Below are 18217 nucleotides of genomic sequence, written 5' to 3'. Positions count from 1 at the left end.
CAAAAAGTCTTCATAAATCTAGCACAGAGGTTTTTGCTGTTACACAAGTGGAGTAAGGAATATATATCCTTTATTAAAAAACAATTCATATGCAGTAACTAAACTATTACGTAACAAAATGTAAATACAATATTGTTAACAATATTATTACAGTGTTATTTCACAGGAATAAAAACAACAATGTAAAGTGTTACTAAAACCTGATTGTGTGCTTTATTTACCAAATTCATGACAACTATAGATATACAAAGTGAAATACATTTAATAAGACAATTATTTAAAAAAAGAAAATACTTTTGTCAGACAATACATTTATTTTTCCAATACAGTAGTCACTTGATTCACTGCATTTTAATACAAATGCTTTTGAAATCATGTTTAGAACTTCTGCTTCCTGAATAAGTAGCACCTAGTTTTCCATTTAGTACCCCTATCCCTTACCCTCAATGGAGTCAACCCCCACCTCTTCATAATCTTTCTCCAGGGCTGCCATGCCCTCTCTGGCTTCAGAGAGCTCTCCCTCCTCCATGCCCTCACCCACATACCATGCAGTTGAAGTCGGATGTTTACATACACTTAGGTTAGAGTCATTAAAACTCGTTTTTCAACCACTACACAAATATCTTGTTAACAGACTATAGTTTTCGAAAGTCGGCTAGGACATCTACTAAGTCATTTTTCCAACAATTGTTCACAGACAGATTCTTTCACTTATAATTCACTGTATCACAATTCCAGTGGGTAAGAAGTTTACATACACGAAGTTGACTGTGCCTTTAAACAGTTTGAAAATTCCAGAAAATGATGTCATGGCTTAAGAAGCTTCTGATAGGCTAATTGACATAATTTGAGTCAATTGGAGGTGCACCTGTGGATGTATTTCAAGGCCTACCTTCAAACTTAGTGCCTCTGCTTGACATCATGGGAAAATCAAAAGAAATCAGCCAAGATCTCCACAAGTCTGGTTCATCCTTGGGAGCAATTTCCAAATGCCTGAAGGTACCACGTTCATCTGTACAAATAATAGTATGCAAGTATAAACAGCATGGGACCACGCACCGGTCATACCTCTCAGAAAGGAGACACATTCTGTCTCCTAGAGATGAACATACTTTGGTGCGAAAAGTGCAAATCAATCCCAGAATAACAGCAAAGGACCTTGTGAAGATGCTGGAGGAAACACGTACAAAAGTATATATATCCAAAGTAAAACGAGTCCTATATTGACATAACTTGAAAGGCCGCTCAGCAAGGAAGAAGCCACTGCTCCAAAACCGACATAAAAAAGCCAGACTACGGTGTACAACTGCACATGGGGACAAAGATCGTACTTCTTGGACAAATGTCCTCTGGTCTGATGAAACAAAAATAGAGCTGTTTGGCCATAATGACCATCGTTATGTTTCGAGGAAAAAGGGGGAGGCTTGCAAGCCGAAGAACACCATCCCAAACGTGAAGCATGGGGGTAGCATCATGTTGTGGGGGTGCTTTGCTGCAGGAGGGACTGGTGCACTTCACAAAATAGATGGCATCATGAGGTAGGAAAATGATGTGGATATATTGAAGCAACATATCAAGACATCAGTAAGGAAGTTAAAGCTTGTTTGTAAATGGGTCTTCCACATGGACAAGGAGGCCAACAAACCTGACTCAGTTACACCAGCTCTGTCAGGAGAAATGGGCCAAAATTCACCCAATTTATTGTGGGAAGCTTGTGGAAGGCTACCCAAAACATTTGACCAAAGTTAAACAATTTAAAGGCCATGTTACCAAATACTAATTGAGTGTACGTAAACTTCTGACCCACTAGGAATGTGATGAAAGAAATAAAAGCTGAAGTAAATCATTCTCTCAACTATTATTCTGACATTTCACATTCTTAAAATAAAGTGACGATCCTAACTGACCTAAGACATGAAATTTGTACTAGGACTAAATGTCAGAAATTGTGAAAAAATGAGTTGAGATGTATTTAGCTAAGGTGTATATAAACTTCCGACTTCAACTGTATCAGTGCACAAAGGCACGTTTGGCGTAAATCAGGTCAAACTTGTGGTCAAGACGAGCCCAGGGATCTGCCACAGCAGTGGTGTTGCTCAGCATGCACACAGCCCTCTGGACTTTGGCCAGGTCTCCACCAGGGACCACAGTGGGATGCTGATAGTTGAGTCCAACCTTGAAGCCAGTTGGGCACCAGTCAACGAATTGGATGTTATGTTTGGTCTTGATGGTGGCAATAGCAGCATTGAGATACTTGGGCACCACATCACCATGGTACAGAAGGCAACATGCCATGTACTTGTCATGGCAAGGGTCACATTTCACCATCTGATTGGTTGACTCAAAGCAGGCATTGGTGATTTCAGAGACAGTGAGCTGCTCACGGTATGCCTTCTCTGCAGAGATAACTGGGGCATAGGTAGCTAGAGGAAAATGAATACGTGGATAGGGCACCAGTTGTCAGATCAACATTAAGGGCCACCATCATATCGAGGGGAAGCAGGGATGGAGGAAACAATCTGGCTAATGAGCCTGTTGGGGTTGGTGTAGGTGGGATGCTCAATGTCGAGGTTCCTACTACAGATGTCATATATAGCCTCATTATCCACCATGAAGGCACAGCCAGAGTGCTCTAGGGTGGTGTGGGTGGTCAGGATGGAGTTGTAAGGTTCCACCACAGCTGTGGACACCTGGGGAGCTGGATAGATGGAGAACTCCAGTTTGGACTTCTTGCCGTAGTCAACAGACAGGCGCTCCATCAGCAGGGAGGTGAAACCAGAGCCGGTGCCTCCTCCAAAGCTGTGGAAAACCAGGAAGCCCTGAAGGCCTGTGCACTGATCAGCTTGAGGATAAAAAAGGGACATGTGTAGTGCCTTCAGAAAGTATTCAAACCTCTTGACTTATTCCACATTTTGTTGTGTTACAGCCTGAATTCAAAATTGATTAAATATATTCTGTTTCACCCATCTACACACAAAACCCCATAATGATCGTGAAAACATGTTTTTGAAATTTTAACATATGTATTGAAAATGAAATACAGAAATATCTAATTTACATAAGTATTCACACCCCTAAATCAATACTTTGTAGAAGCACCTTTAACAGCGATTAGTCTTTCTGGGCAAGTCTCTAAGGGCGTTCCACACCTGGATTGTGCAATATTTGCCCATTATTCTTTTCAAAATTCTTCTAGCTCTGTCAAATTGGTTGTTGATCATTGCTAGACAACCATTTTTAGGTCTTTCCATTGATTTTCAAGTAGATTTAAGTCAAAACTGTCATTCGGTCACTCATTCACTTTCTTTTTGGTAACCAACTCTAGTGTAGATTTGGCCTTGTGTTTAAGGTTATTGTGCTGCTGAAAGGTGAACCATGTTTTCCTCTAGAATTTTGCCTGTGCTTAGCTCCATTCCGTTTAGTTTTATCCTGAAAAACAAAGGCTGTTTATTTTAAAAAATATATATATTTAACCTTTATTTAACTAGGCAAGTCAGTTAAGAACTCATTCTTATTTACAATGACAGCCTACTGGAGAACAGTGGGTTATCTGCCTTGTTCAGGGGCAGAACAACAGATTTTTATCTTGTCAGCTCAGGGATTCAATTATTCAGCAACCTTTCGGTTACTGGCCCAATGCTCTAACCAACAGGCTACCTGCCGCCAATGGCTGTAACACAACAAAATGTGGAAAAAGTCAAGGGGTGTGAGTACTTTCTGAAAGCACGGTAAAGATAAGTTTAAGATTCCACATTCAAATTATTTAGTTGATCAAACATTTAATTCATGAATTTATTCATTCATTAATATACCCACCAGTTTGCAGATCCTTTCCAGCACCAGGTCAATGATCTCTTTGCCAATAGTGGTGTCCACAGCCGTAATTGTTGGCAGCATCCTCTTTGCCAGTGATGAGTTGTTCAGCATGGATAACTGGCGGTAAGTCCCAGTGCACACCTCATCTGAGGAGAGAAAATTAGCAGCTCAGGAAGGTCTTGAATGAGGAGCTCAATACCAAGAAAGCAAGGAATCATATGCAGCCACACCTCTTTTCGATAAGAAACAAGGCTTACCTATGACTGTAGGCTCCAGGTCTACAAACACAGCCCTGGGGACATAAATTCCAGTACCGGTCTCACTGAAGAAGGTGAGGAAGTAATCTCCTCCTCCGATGGTCTTGTCGCATCTGTCCATGTGGCTGGATCCCATGTTCCAGGCAGTAGAGCTTCCTGCAGGCATTGCCCAGCCTGACTCACGTGGACAGATCTGCACTCACGCTGGTGAGGAAAACCTTATTTAATTAGAATCAAACTCTAACAAAAATGTTTGGACACTTGTTCTATACAATCAGAATATCTTCTCGGTATTAAAAACAAATCATTCATATGCCTACCTCAAAATAGTTTATAAAAGAGGGAGCTACTTTGCTGATAGAAGAGGAAGACAGACTTTGTTGCAGCAGTGTAACAGTGTATCATTGCAGTGAGTGAAGGTAGTAACATTGTAACAGCTTTCACAGCATCAGATTGTTTTCGGCTCTATAAAAGGCTAAATAATCCAGAATAATTTATATCTGCCTTATTGTAGGTTATGCTAGTATAACGTAGGCTCTCCATCACCGATATATGACTACAGGGCTGTGCACAGACCTTTTGGGGGGCATGTGCTCAACCCCAAAAAATGTCAGGGCCTCCTGAGTGGTGCAGCGGTCTAGACCCTGCATCACAGTGCTTGAGGCATCACTACAGACCCAGGTTCGATCCCAGGCTGTGTCACAGCCGGCCGTGACTGGGAGACCCGTGAGGCGGAGCACAATTGGCCCAGCGTCGTCCGGGTTAGGAGATGATTTGACCGGCCGGGATTTCCTTGTCCCATAGCGCTCTAGCGACTCCTTGGGCACCTGCAAGCTGACTTCGGTCGCCAGCTGAATGGTGTTTCCTCCAACACATTGGTGCGTCTGGCTTCTCGGTTAAACGAGCAGTGTGTCAAGAAGCAGTGCGGCTTGGCAGGGTTGTGTTTCGGAGGACGCATGACTCTCGATCTTTGTCTCTCCCAAGTCCGTAGGGGAGTTGCAGGAATGGGACAAAACTTTCACTACCAATTGCGGTAAAAATACAACAAAAAAGCAGCTTTGGCTGCGATTACAGCTGTGAGTCTTTCTGAGTACGTCTAAGAGCTTTCCACACCTGGATTGTGCAACATTTGCCCATTATTCTTTTCAAAATTATTCTAGCTCTGTCAAATTGGTTGTTGATCATTGCTAGACAACCAATTTAAGATCTTACCATAGATTTTCAAGTAGATACACGTCAAAACACAGGAACATTCACTGTCTTCTTGGTAAGAAACACCAGTGTAGATTTGGCCTTGTGTTTTAGGTTATTGTCCTGCTGAAAGGTGAATTCATCTCCCAGTGTTCGGTGGAAAGTAGACTGAACCAGGTTTTCCTCTAGGATTTACCCGTGCTTAGCTCCATTCCATTTAGTTTTTATTCTGACAAACTCCCCAGTCCTTAACGATTACAAGCATACCCATAACATGATGCAGCCACCACTATGCTTGAAAATATGGAGAGTGGTACTCAGTTGTGTGTTGTATTAGATTTGCCCTAAACATAACACTTTTTTTCAGGACAAAAAGTGAATTGCTTTGCCACATTTTTGCAGTGTTTCTTTAGCGCCTTGATGCAAACAGGATGCATGTTTTGGAAAAAAAATTATTCTGTACAGGGTCATAGCCGCAGTAAGAAGCTTGGGGTTGAGGGTGCTGCGATTATTTTGGACGGGGTGCTTATACAGGACCAGTAAAGGCCCAGTACACTACTTTTAAACTAAATGTACATTTAAACTAAGTGTATTTGAGTGTTTACCAGCATTTTGTAGTCTGATAATTATCTGTACAAAACAGTTAATCTGATAATCTGAATATGAAAACACTTGCTTGATATATGTTTTCCAGTTTCTTGAAATACTTTGCAAATGCACCTTTTTTCTATGTGAAAACTTAAAATGGTCTATTTATTCCTTTTCTATTTTAGAAGACGCTAATCCAGAGCAATTTACAGTAGTGAGTGCATACATTTTCATACTGGTCCCCCATGGGAATAGAACCCACAACCCTAGCATTGCAAGTACCATGCTCTGCCAACTGAGGCACATCATCACAAACCACTTGATGTCTCAATGTGCTTAATTACTGTATTGTGCATTGTTTTGCTTCATGGGGATCGAAAGTCTACAGGTACAAACCTAGATGACCTGCCAATGTAAAATACAGTAATGTACATTTATTTACATTAAGCGGATTGTAGGATTTTAAATTAACACTGCACAAAAAGTGGTTTTCCATGTTATTTGATCAAGAAAAATATTTAATGTAATGTGGATGTTTTGTGTCTTTGCCCATAACTTTGCACATTTTGATGTAAATGTTAGAGTACAGGGTCTTGTTCTGTCTGGATTCCATTAGAATGACAATCGCAGAGAAAATGACAGGGCAACAAGTCTTATATTTCCAACTATTGAATCCTGCAAGATACTGTTCTTAATTATACACCTACCTTTTTTTTTTGCCAAAGCTGAGATACTCTCTGGCAACTGAGTTAGGAAGGACGCCTGTTTCTCTGTAGAGACTGGGTGTATTGATACGCCATCCAAAGTGTAATTAATAATATCCCCCATGCTCAAAGAGATATTCAGTCTGCTTTTTTTAACCGATCTTACAATTGATTACCTTCTTCGCGAGGCATTGTAAAATCTCCCTGGTCTTTGTGGTTGACTCTGTGTTTGAAAATTCACTGTTCGACTGAGGGGTCATACAGATAATTGTATGTACAGAGATGAGGTTGTCATTAAAAAAAATCACTTGTTAAGCACATTTTTACTCCTGAACTTATTTAGGCTTGCCATAGCAAAGGGGTTCAAGACATTCAAGACTCATGACATTTCAGCTTAAAATGTTTAATTAACCTGTAAACACTTTCAAAAACATAATTCTACTTTGACTTTATGGGATATTGTGTGTAGACCAGTGACAAAACATCTCAATTGAATTTATTTTAAATTCCGTCTGTAACACGACAAAATGTGGAAAAAGTCAAGGGGTGTGAATACATTCTGAAGGCACTGTAGACACATAAGCTTACTGACACAACACAAACACATGCACATCCATACACAAACACTTTTTACATTCATCATTTGCTGCTGCTACTCTGTTCTTTCTTTTCCTCTTATTATTATCAATTATCAACGTCTAGTCACTTTACCCTGCCTTCATTTACATATCTACCTCAAATACCTTGCACCTCTGCACATGAATCTGGTAGTGGTACTCCCTGTATATAGCAAAATGTTATTTTATTCCAATTTTATTTTATTTGTATTATTATTTTTAAACTCTGCATCGTTGGGAATGGCTCGTAAGCAAACATTTCACAGTAAAGTCTACATCAATCACTATGCAAATGTACACAGCAAAATCCATGGTGTACATTTAACTCTGAAGTTAAAATAAGACATTTGAACGTGCTAAAGATTTAACTCTGAAAATGTTCCCCCATTTCTATCTGAAAGTGTAAAATGTACACTATTTTTAGTGAACACATGAGTCCCACTGTACTGGTGGTGTTAAAATAACACTTTTGAAAGTGTTGATGATTTATCTCTGTTGCAGTGAAGTTGATTAAACAGCATGATCATTACACAGGTGCACCTTGTACAATAAAAGGCCACTCTAAAATGTGCAGTTTTGTCACACAACACAATGCTACAGATGTCTCAAGTGTTGAGGGGGCGCGTAAACGGCATGCTGACTACAGGAATGTCCACCAGAGCTGTTGCCAGATTATTGAATGTTAATGTCTCTACCATAAGCCACCTCCAACATCATTTTAGAGAATTTGACAGTACATCCAACAGGCCTCACAACCGCAAACCATGTGTATCATCACAAGCCCAGGACCTCATCATCTGGTTTACGACAGCTGATGAAACTGAGGAGTATTTCTGTCTTTAACAATGCCCTTTTCTGGGGATAGATTTATTCTGATTTGCTGGGGGCTGGCTCCCCAGTCGGTGGGCCTATGCCATCACAGGCCTACCCATGGTTGCGCCCCTGCCCAGTCATGTGAAATCCATATATTAAGGCCTATTGAATTCATTTCAATTGACTAATTTCCTTATATGAACTGTAACTGATTAAAACATGTTACAATTGTTGCATTTATATATTTTTTCAGTATATAATCACAGATATTAAAAACAATCCCCAAAAAATCTAACTGCAGTAGAGCATGCTGGGAAATATGATAATGATGGGTGTGGTTTTGATGGGACTGTTTTACTCTCCACAGTGTAAAACAATAACTCTAGCTACAACAACACTGGGGGTTCTTTTACACCACTGAGTGTTAATTTCACTCTTACAGAGTGGAGTTTATTCCTGAGTCAATGTTATCAAATGAAATGTTATACTGAAAAATCAACACTGGACAAATTGCTGTGTAGCCTGTCTTTACAGCCATAGATTTGTAATAATTTTTTTCATTTTCAAAATGCAAGAGAGACGAAAGAAATAAACTTTTACACCTGCATTTGGAGCTGAAAGTCATTCATGTTAGGGATATATCATGTCACTTCTCTGGAGTCCAGAGCAAACAAAATGATATGATCTACTTCTAGTAGAGGTTGCAGAATCAGATGAAAAGCATGTTCTGTCTGCAGCTTGCATTCACTTTGGAGGTCAGCCTGCCTACAGAGTGCTCATTGTCAGCCGGGTAGCCCTGTTCCTCCTCACAATTATCATAATAAATTTGCCCAAATATGTTACATCTTCATTCCATAATATTGGAGGTAGTGCGATGTCACAGCTGCTTGTCTTTAGACATACAGTACCAGTCAAAAGTTTGGACACACATACTCATTAAATAGTTTTTCTTTATTTTTACTATTTTCTACATTGTAGAATAATAATGTACACATCAAAACTATGAAATAACAGAATATGGAATAATGTAGTAACCAAAAAAGTGTTAAACAAATCTAGATAGATTTTTTATTTGAGATTCTTCAAAGTAGCCACCCTTTGCATTGATGACAGCTTTGCACACTTTTGAAATTCTCTTAGCCAGCTTCACCTGGAATGCTTTTCCAACAGTCTTGAAGGAGTTCCAACATAAGCTGAGCACTTGTTGGCACTTGTTGGCTGTTCTCTGTGGTCCAACTCTTCCCAAACCATCTCTATTGGGTTGAGGTCGGGTGATTGTTGAGGCCAGGTCATCTGATGCAGCACTCCACCACTCTGCTTGGTCAAATAGCCCTTACACAGCCAGGAGGTGTGTTTTGGGTCATTGTCCTGATGAAAAACAAATGATAGTCCCACTAAACCAGATGGGATGGCGTATCGCTGCAGAATGCTGTGGTAACCATGCTGGGTAAATGTGCCTTGAATTATAAATAAATCAACCACAGTGTCACCAGCAAAGCACCCCCACACCATCACACCTCCTCCTCCATGCTTCACCGTGGGAACCACACATGCAGAGATGATCCTACTCTGCATCTCACAGAGACACGGTGGTTGGAACCAAAAATCTCAAATTTGCACTCATCAGAACAAAGCTATTGCTCGTGTTTCTTGGCCCAAGCAATTCTCTTCTTTTTATTGTTGTTCTTTAGGTTTTTTTTTGTTGTTGCAGCAATTCGACCATGAAGGCCTGATTCACACAGTCTCCTCTGAACAGTTGATGTTGAGATGTGTCTGTTACTTGAACTCTGTGAAGCATTTATTTGGGCTGCAATTTCTGAGGCTGATATCTCTAATGAACTTATCTTCTGCAGCAGAGGTAACTCTGAGTCTTCCTTTCCTGTGACAGTCCTCATGAGAGCCAGTTCCATCATAGAGCTTGATGGGTTTTTTGACTGCAGTTGAGGAAACTTTCAAAGTTATTGACATTTTCCAGATTGACTGACCTTCACGTCTTCAAGAAATAATGGACTGTTTCTCTTTGCTTATTTGAGCTGTTCTTGCCATAATATGGACTTTGTATTTTACCAAATAGGGCTATCTTCTGTATACCATCCCTACCCTGTCACAACACAACTGGAAAGAAATTCCAAAAATTAACATTTAAGAAGGCACACCTGTTAATTGAAATGCATTCCAGGTGACTGTCATCAAGACAAAGGGTGGCTACTTTGAAGATTCTATAAAATACAAAATAAGTTTTGATTTGTTTAACACTTTTTTGGTTACTACATGATTCCATGTGTTATTTCACAGTTTTGATGTCTTCACTATTATTCTACAATGTAGAAAATAGGAAAAATAAAGAAAAACCCTTGAAGGAGTAGGTGTGTCCAAACTTTTGACTGGTACTGTATTTCCAGTAGCCACCCAAACGAGGCCTATCTGAACTATTAAACTGTTAAGTCAAATCACCAGGTAGCCTATTGTTCTGGCAAAGATGAGTCAGTAGCAGATTGACAAACTGTATTTTATATGGATGAATTATGTAGACCTCCTCTGTTATTGACAGGCAAAACTGGTGGATTTGAAACAAATTCCTTTTGGTCACTAACCTGGATATGTGCGCCCACCTTTGTGCAGCAATGCTGATGACTGGTCATTGGTAAACAATCAACAACTGCAACTTTTTGCTTCTGAAGAATATTTCAGATTTTAATGGAGACGTGCGGGCAATGGGTTTAGACCATCAAGGACAAAAATTGTATGCCAAAAAAAAAAAAAACATTTTGGGGGAAATTATAGGCTATCACCACTGAAAAGGGCATTTTAGAGACGGGCAAAGGGGCATGTGCTCTGCACCGTAGGTGATGAGCGATTAACCAATATTTTTTTATTCGGTTTTTAAACAACTAATTGACTGACTTGGTTCAATTATTTGAATTCTATTTCTTTCTTTTTTTCTGTGAGCTCGATGCGCACATTGTTGAGTTTATCTGTAGATAAGACAGATCAAACCCGAACTGTGCAATGTAGTAGGGAGTTGTAGTTTCCAAAAGGCCAATATTCTACATACAGTAATTTATCGCAGAAAACATGGCAATTAACTGCAATGACCATAATTTATTGCGTGCCTACTTCTCAGTCTGTGTTTCTTTTACTCCTGCTATGTAAAAGCGACAGAAAAATGCGTGCTTGAGGGATAGAGAGCAAATGCTTCAAGAGGTATCTTTACCTGAAAATACATGATCAAAGTGATTGGTAATTGGTATTCAGCAGTAATTGTATTTAGTCAGACAGCATTGGCAGCAGCTCTATAGAGATGAGATGATGACTTGGAATTAAATAATAAAGTCATCAAATTAAACAGATGTAATATACATAACAATTGAAATATTTTATTAAAGTAAAGTAATGTGAATAAATTATGGTTAATAAGTTATAAGCACTAATGGACAGACACTACCATCAATGGATTTTTATTAATTGTTTTAATTGTTTCTGTGCTGTTACAGCATTCAATCCACATAACGCATAGTACATTTAATGTCAAAAATATCGAACCGACTTCAGAAAGCACTAATTGTTTAGCACTACTGCACTACTGCCCTATTGGTGCACGTGCTTGTAGGCCTACATTACTGATGAGTGACGATGACTATGCATTGCAAACAGCCGCGAACTGGTACAGTCAGTGGCGACCCGTCACTCAGGGCAGGTAGGGCAGAGCCCCACCTGTTTTGAGTCCCACCTGCCAAGCTAAAAATAATAATAATACATATACACACTTCCTATTTCGCAACAAAGCCTCCTTCACTCATGCTACCAAACATACCCTTGTAAAACGGACTATCCTACCGATCCTTGACTTCTGCGATGTCATTTACAAAATAGCCTCCAACACTCTACTCAGCAAACTAGATGTAGTCTCTCACAATGCCATTTGTTTTGTCACTAAAGCCCCATATACTACCCACCACTGCGACCTGTATGCTCTCGTTGGAAGGCCCTCGCTACATATCCGTCGCCAAACGCACTGGCTCCAGGTCATCTATAAGTCTTTGCTAGGTAAAACCCTGCCTTATCTCAGCTCACTGGTCACCATAGCAACTCCCAGTCGTAGCACACGCTCCAGCAGGTATATTTCACTGGTCGTCCCCAAAGCCAACACCTACTTTAGCCGCCTTTCCTTCCAGTTCTCTTCTGCCAATGACTGGAACGAATTGTAAAAGTCACTGAAGCTGGAGACTTATATATCCCTCACTAACTATAAGCATCAGCTGTCAGAGCAGCTTACCGATCACTGCACCTGTACACAGCCCATCTGTAAATAGCCCACCCAATTACCTCATCCCCATGTTATTTTTTTGCTCTTTTGCACCCCAGTATCTCTACTTGAACATCATCATCTGCACATGTTTCACTCCAGTGTTAATACTAAATTGTAATTATATCTCCACTATGGCCTATTTATTGCCTTACCTCCCTAATCTTACTACATTTGCACACACTGTACATAGATTTTTCTATTGTGTACGTCTGTTTATCCCATGTGTAACTCTGTGTTGTTGTTTTTGTTGCACTGTTTGCTTTATCTTGGCCAGGTCGCAGTTGTAAATGAGAACTTGTTCTCTACTGGCCTACCTGGTTAAATAAAGGTGAAATAAAAAAAGTGTTGCCCTGACGACTATGTCTGCTTTAATGCTATTGGGCAAGTCATGGTAAATCTGTCCAGTAAAGAAAACCCTGCTTTTCACATTGGATAAACGAGACCATCGTCATTAAGCACCCCCCTAGAACCCCACCCATTGTGCAATGTGCGTCAATTCTGCATTACTCTGAAATAATTTGCCACAAATTGATTCATTGCAATAACTGACCACTAAAAAAAATGTCTATTTAGCATATCCCTGATTTGAGTAATGGAATTTTAATTTTGTTTTTATCACTTCATTTAACAGTATTTAGAAATAATTATGTTTCAGCTCAGTCCTGACCTAATTTAAGTTTTTTAATCTATATAGGTCAAATGTATATTCTGCATATGATATAAAAATGCTTTGAAGATTTATGCGCCAAAGCCTGCTTCATTCATATTATCAGCAGAAAAATGCATGACAGTCAGATACAATGTCACACTCCATTTGTCAACCTAACCTAGTTACTGTCTCACCACCTCCAAGCTGCTTCAAAGAAACCCATACAATCGATAGGCCTAGCTCTATAGAGCACACAATATAAACCCTGTGGCAAGAGTGTAATCTATTCTATAGAGCACACAATATAAACCCTGTGGCAAACGTGTAATCTATTCTACATTCATTCTTGTGATTAGATCAACCTTGCAGAATGAAGGCCCTCCCATCCACTGAGAGAGATCCCCCTATGATCCACTGATATTATCATGGATTGTTTAACTAATAGTCAAATGTATGACCCCAAAAAAACATCTGGGTCAGAGGGTTTAGACCCTTACTGTCATGCGGAGCGGAACAGGTGAAATCAAGAGCAGACTCAGACGAGGAGACTGGGATGAGGTAACCAAGGTATTTATTAAAACACGGGAGGGGGAAGATTGAGTGCAGGTCAGGGGAAGCTTGGGCGGGTTGCAGGAAACCAGATGCGGAGGCTGAGGGTGAGGCGAGAGGTGTTGGGAGGTCCGGAGGGGAATCCAAGGGAGCGTAAAGTGAGGAATCCAGGACAGAGTAGCAGGACTGACGAGAAGTTGGACTGGAGACAGGGACCAGAGTCAGAGCAGGCAGAACTATAGCGGAGAGGAAAACACCATCAGGCAAGGGAAACCAGGACACATGGACTGACTGAGCAGAGATTACAATCTGGCAGTGTGGAGGTGGCAGAACTGAGTATTTGTAGTCTTGACTATGGAACAGATTGCAGCTGGTGGGGATCTGCTCTGACTCGAGCACACCTGTCTCTGCCCACACAATCACATACAGACACACACAGACACACACACACACACACACACACACACACACACACACACACACACACACACACACACACACACACACACACACACACACACACACACACACACACACACACACACACACACACACACACACACACACACACACACACACACACACACACACACACACACACACACACACACACACAGGAGTGGCGGCAGGTCAAGGCGACACAGGATGAGCACTAGAGGGCGTGACAGGACTAGATGTGACATTTTCTTATTTAAGGTTGCTGCCTCTATCATCGCCAAGCCTATCTTTGACCTTTTTAATCTGTCTCTCCTCTCTGGGGATGTTCCCATTGCTTTGAAGGCAGCCACGGTTCGTTCTTTATTTAAAGGTGAGATCGAGCTGATCCTAACTGTTATAGGCTTATTTCTATTTTGCCCTGTTTGTCAAAGTGTTGGAAAAACCTGTCAATAATCAACTGACACTCTTTCTTGGTGTCTATAGTATTCTCTCTGGTATGCAATCTGGTTTCCACTCAGGTTATGGATGTGTCACTGCAACCTTAAAGGTCCTCAATGATGTCCCCATTGCCCTTGATTCTAAGCAATGTTGTGCTGCTATTTTTATTGACTTGGCCAAAGCTTTTGATACGGTAGACCATAGATCCATTCTTGTGGGCCGGCTAAGGAGTATTAGTGTCTCTGAGGGGTCTTTGGCCTGGTTTGCTAACTATCTCTCTCAAAGAGTGCATTGTATAAAGTCAGAAAATCTGCTATCTCAGCCACTGCCTGTCACCAAGGGTGTACCCCACGCCTTTCTCAATTTACATCAACAACATAGCTCAGGCAGTAGGAAGCTCTCTCATCCATTTATATGCAGATGATACAGTCTTATACTCAGCTGGCCCCTCCCGGGTTTAAACTCTCTACAACAAAGCTTTCTTTCTTAGTGTCCAACAAGCTTTCTCTGCCCTCAACCTTATTCTGAACACCTCCAAAACAAAGGTCATGTGATTTGGTAAGAAGTATGCCTCTCTCTCCATGGGAGTGATTACTACCTCTGAGGGTTTAGAGCTTGAGGTACTCACCTCATACAAGTACTTGGGAGTATGGCTAGACGGTACACTGTCCTCACTCCCCCCTATCGGAGATATCTACTGCAGCCGTCATCCTTCACATACAACACCCGTTCTGCCAGTCACATTCTGTTAAAGGTCCCCAAAGCGCACACATCCTTGTGTCGCTCGTCTTTTCAGTTTGCTGCAGCAAACACTCAAACTGGACAGTTTTATCTCAGTCTCTTCATTCAAAGACACAATCATGGACACTCTTACTGACAGTTGTGGCTGCTTTGCGTGATTTATTGTTGTCTCTACCTTCTTGCCCTTTGTGCTGTTGTCTGTGCCCAATAATGTCTGTATCCTGTTTTGTGCTGCTACCATGTTGTGTTGCTACCATGTTGTTGTCATGTTGTGTTGCTACCATGCTGTGTTATTATGTGTTGCTGCTGTGCTACGTTGTTATCTTAGGTCTCTCTTTATGTAGTGTTGTGTTGTCTCTCTTGTCGTGATGTGTGTTTTGTCCTATATTTTTTATTTAATTTATAAAAATGTAAAAAATGCATCCTCCCGCAGTAGGCCGTCGTTGTAATAAGAATTTGTTCTTAACTGACTTGCCTAGTTAAGAAAGGTTATATAAAATCAAACAAATAAAATGTAGGCCAAGTACAAGTGTCATTGTGATTATTATTTGTATTCATTTCAAGAGATTCTGTTGCTTGTTTTAATATTTATGGTCAGTCGCAGCCTGACCACATTCAGTTATAAAAGCACTGTTCAATATGGGTGCCTTCATCAACATGGGTAGACTTAAATAGCTGATATTATTGATCAAATGTTTGACTGCACCAACTAAACTTGAATTTGTGGTTGTTGTAGAACTACTGTCTGTGCTGCTGATAATAGAGGCCCAATGACTCAAGCCTAGATCTAGGACAGGGAGCAACAGACACCCAACCCTCAAGCCCCCATCCTCCCTTGGTCCATCCGTTGCTAGGTGATGAATAACGTAGTTGCTTGGTTACAGGCCAAGTATCCACATAAACCGTCTTTATCTGTTGGTCACATGACCAAGCTTGAATAGCAGCAGCAGTAAAAAAGGAGCAGGACACAGCTGCCCCGGTGGGGGATGTGACTGAGGCTTCCCTCCAAGTCCAAGTTCCTTGTTTTTCTTTTCTCTTATACTGAGGTATAGAGGACACAGTTAAAACCTCCTTTCTCTATCTATGGTAGGATGAGCTGGGGAAGAACAAACTGTGGTGGAAAGAATTGTGATAAGGATGGGTTAAACCTTGACTTTTAACAAACAAATACCAAACAATGCATGTGGTAAGGCAGTTTAAACGAACCTTTTGAGGCATTGCTATGGCTTCATGATTTGTTTGGATAAGGGGGAAAAAATGTCCATAAAAAATAATTGTATGTCATTCAACATGCAGCAGCGAAGTGGAAAGGCTCAGGGGCAACCCTGGTTGCTAACCACATGGGACTCAATGGCAACTATACACTATCCCCATAGGGTTATAAATGATATCCCCATTATCTGTTCCAGAAGTCACTGAGAGAAGAGCACTAGAAAAACACAACGTTGTTTATCATGAAAAACGTCTATTTTTATCACCTCTATAAAAAAAAAAGCTATTTAAGATTTATGCCCTACAGTGGAATATGTTTTTTAAGCATGAACGGCAATAAGAAGTAAGCCACAGATACTGTAGACATGGCTGTTGATTTCAAAATCCACTTTTGAAAGCTTTTATCATAATCACAAAGTCCTTAAAGCTTTAATGTGTTCACAGAGATCACCAGTATAGGCCAACAACTGCTTTTTGACTACATTGGAAAACCATGAGTGCGATCCATAGATTCCATAGTGGACCACTCCCATCCAGCTGCTGTTTAACTTCAGGGCTTCTTGTCCGTCATCTGTTGCGGTGTGGGAATTGTATAGGCATGAGACCACACGTCTTGTCCGCTCCTTCTACAGTGGACCTAAATCACACTCACACTTTACTGTATTAACACACAATTGACATTCATCTTTGTTTCTTGTGATTTCAACCAGTTTTCCTGTTAAAATGAAGTCTTTTCAACCAGTTTTGCTCACAGGGTATATTTAGAATATTCCAAAATAAAGCTCTAAAGACAAACAAATTGCTTGTTTCAGATACTTTTGAGTGGATTTTCAGAGGGGCTGTATCAAAGCAATTATTCACTTTACAGTATTTTTGTTGTTTTTGTATGATTTCACCTTTATTTAACTAGGCAAGTCAGTTAAGAACTTACAATGACTTTTTTTCTTTTGGAAAAGTTTTCTTGACACATTTCCTTTTAAAAACAGCTCATACATTTTTTTACATCATTTATACACATAAAAACGGCAACAAAGCATAAAACACAGCATTTGAAAGTTACATTTAAATTTGCTAAAAAGTACATGTTGTTAAAACCAATGAAAACAACCATGAATAAAAGTACTTTCCTTGTAAAAACATCAAATCTGTAAAAGCCATTTAAAATGTGTACTAATGATCTAACAAAGGTAAAACGTTTTTAAGACATGAAAAACATGTTAAAAAGCCACTTTGTTAAAAGGCTGTCTTCGGTCCCTTGTACAGGAGCGGGGTGAGTCTTTATCAAGCTCACCTCATCCTGCTCTTCTGAATAGATCATCATCCCGTCCTTCGGGGCCCAGAGGAGATCCCTCCCCTAGGCGCATCGCCCTAGGCGCCGCAGCGCTTTCAGGCCGTGGCCGCCGGGACCTAGGGTGTTGTGGGGGACCCTTCGCCTGGGGTCGAGGCCCCCTTCCTTCCATACCACCCCAGGGCTTCCGTGGCTACCATGGCCACTGCCTGGGGGGTGGTCTCTACGTTTTTCGCTACCAGCAGGTTACGGGAGGACCACAGTGCTTCCTTCAGGCACGTGAGGGTGGGCCAGAGCTTGGTGAAGGCCTTCGATGGAATGGGCCTTCGGCCCACCCCATACAGCACGAGCTGAGGTGTTAGGTCCTCCCCTGCTGGCAGACACGAGGTGATCAGGCCTGCTTCCTTCCACAGGTCCCTGGCGGCTCTGCACTCCCAGAGCATGTGCCTCACCGACTCTTCTTGGCCGCAGCCTGGTCGGGGGCACGCGGATGTCCTCGCCATGCCCCGTGAGTGCATAACGGCCCTGACCGGGAGGATCTCGTGGGCGACCATCCAGGACAGGTCCCGATGCCGATTCAGGAGAGCAGGGTGGGCCACGTTGCGCC

At 41.1% G+C, this 18217-nt stretch overlaps 1 pseudogene; it reads right to left on the bottom strand.

Moving 5' to 3' along the window:
* Positions 1 to 430: 430 nt before the first annotated feature.
* LOC139367310 (tubulin alpha chain-like) lies at positions 431 to 18113 on the bottom strand (annotated as a pseudogene).
* Positions 18114 to 18217: the final 104 nt, after the last annotated feature.

The sequence above is a fragment of the Oncorhynchus clarkii genome, chromosome 16, assembly GCF_045791955.1.
Source record: "Oncorhynchus clarkii lewisi isolate Uvic-CL-2024 chromosome 16, UVic_Ocla_1.0, whole genome shotgun sequence".
In the NCBI taxonomy this organism is placed as follows: domain Eukaryota; kingdom Metazoa; phylum Chordata; class Actinopteri; order Salmoniformes; family Salmonidae; genus Oncorhynchus; species Oncorhynchus clarkii.
Note: the sequence above shows the minus strand (reverse complement) of the source record. Positions and strands in the feature narration are given on the sequence as shown.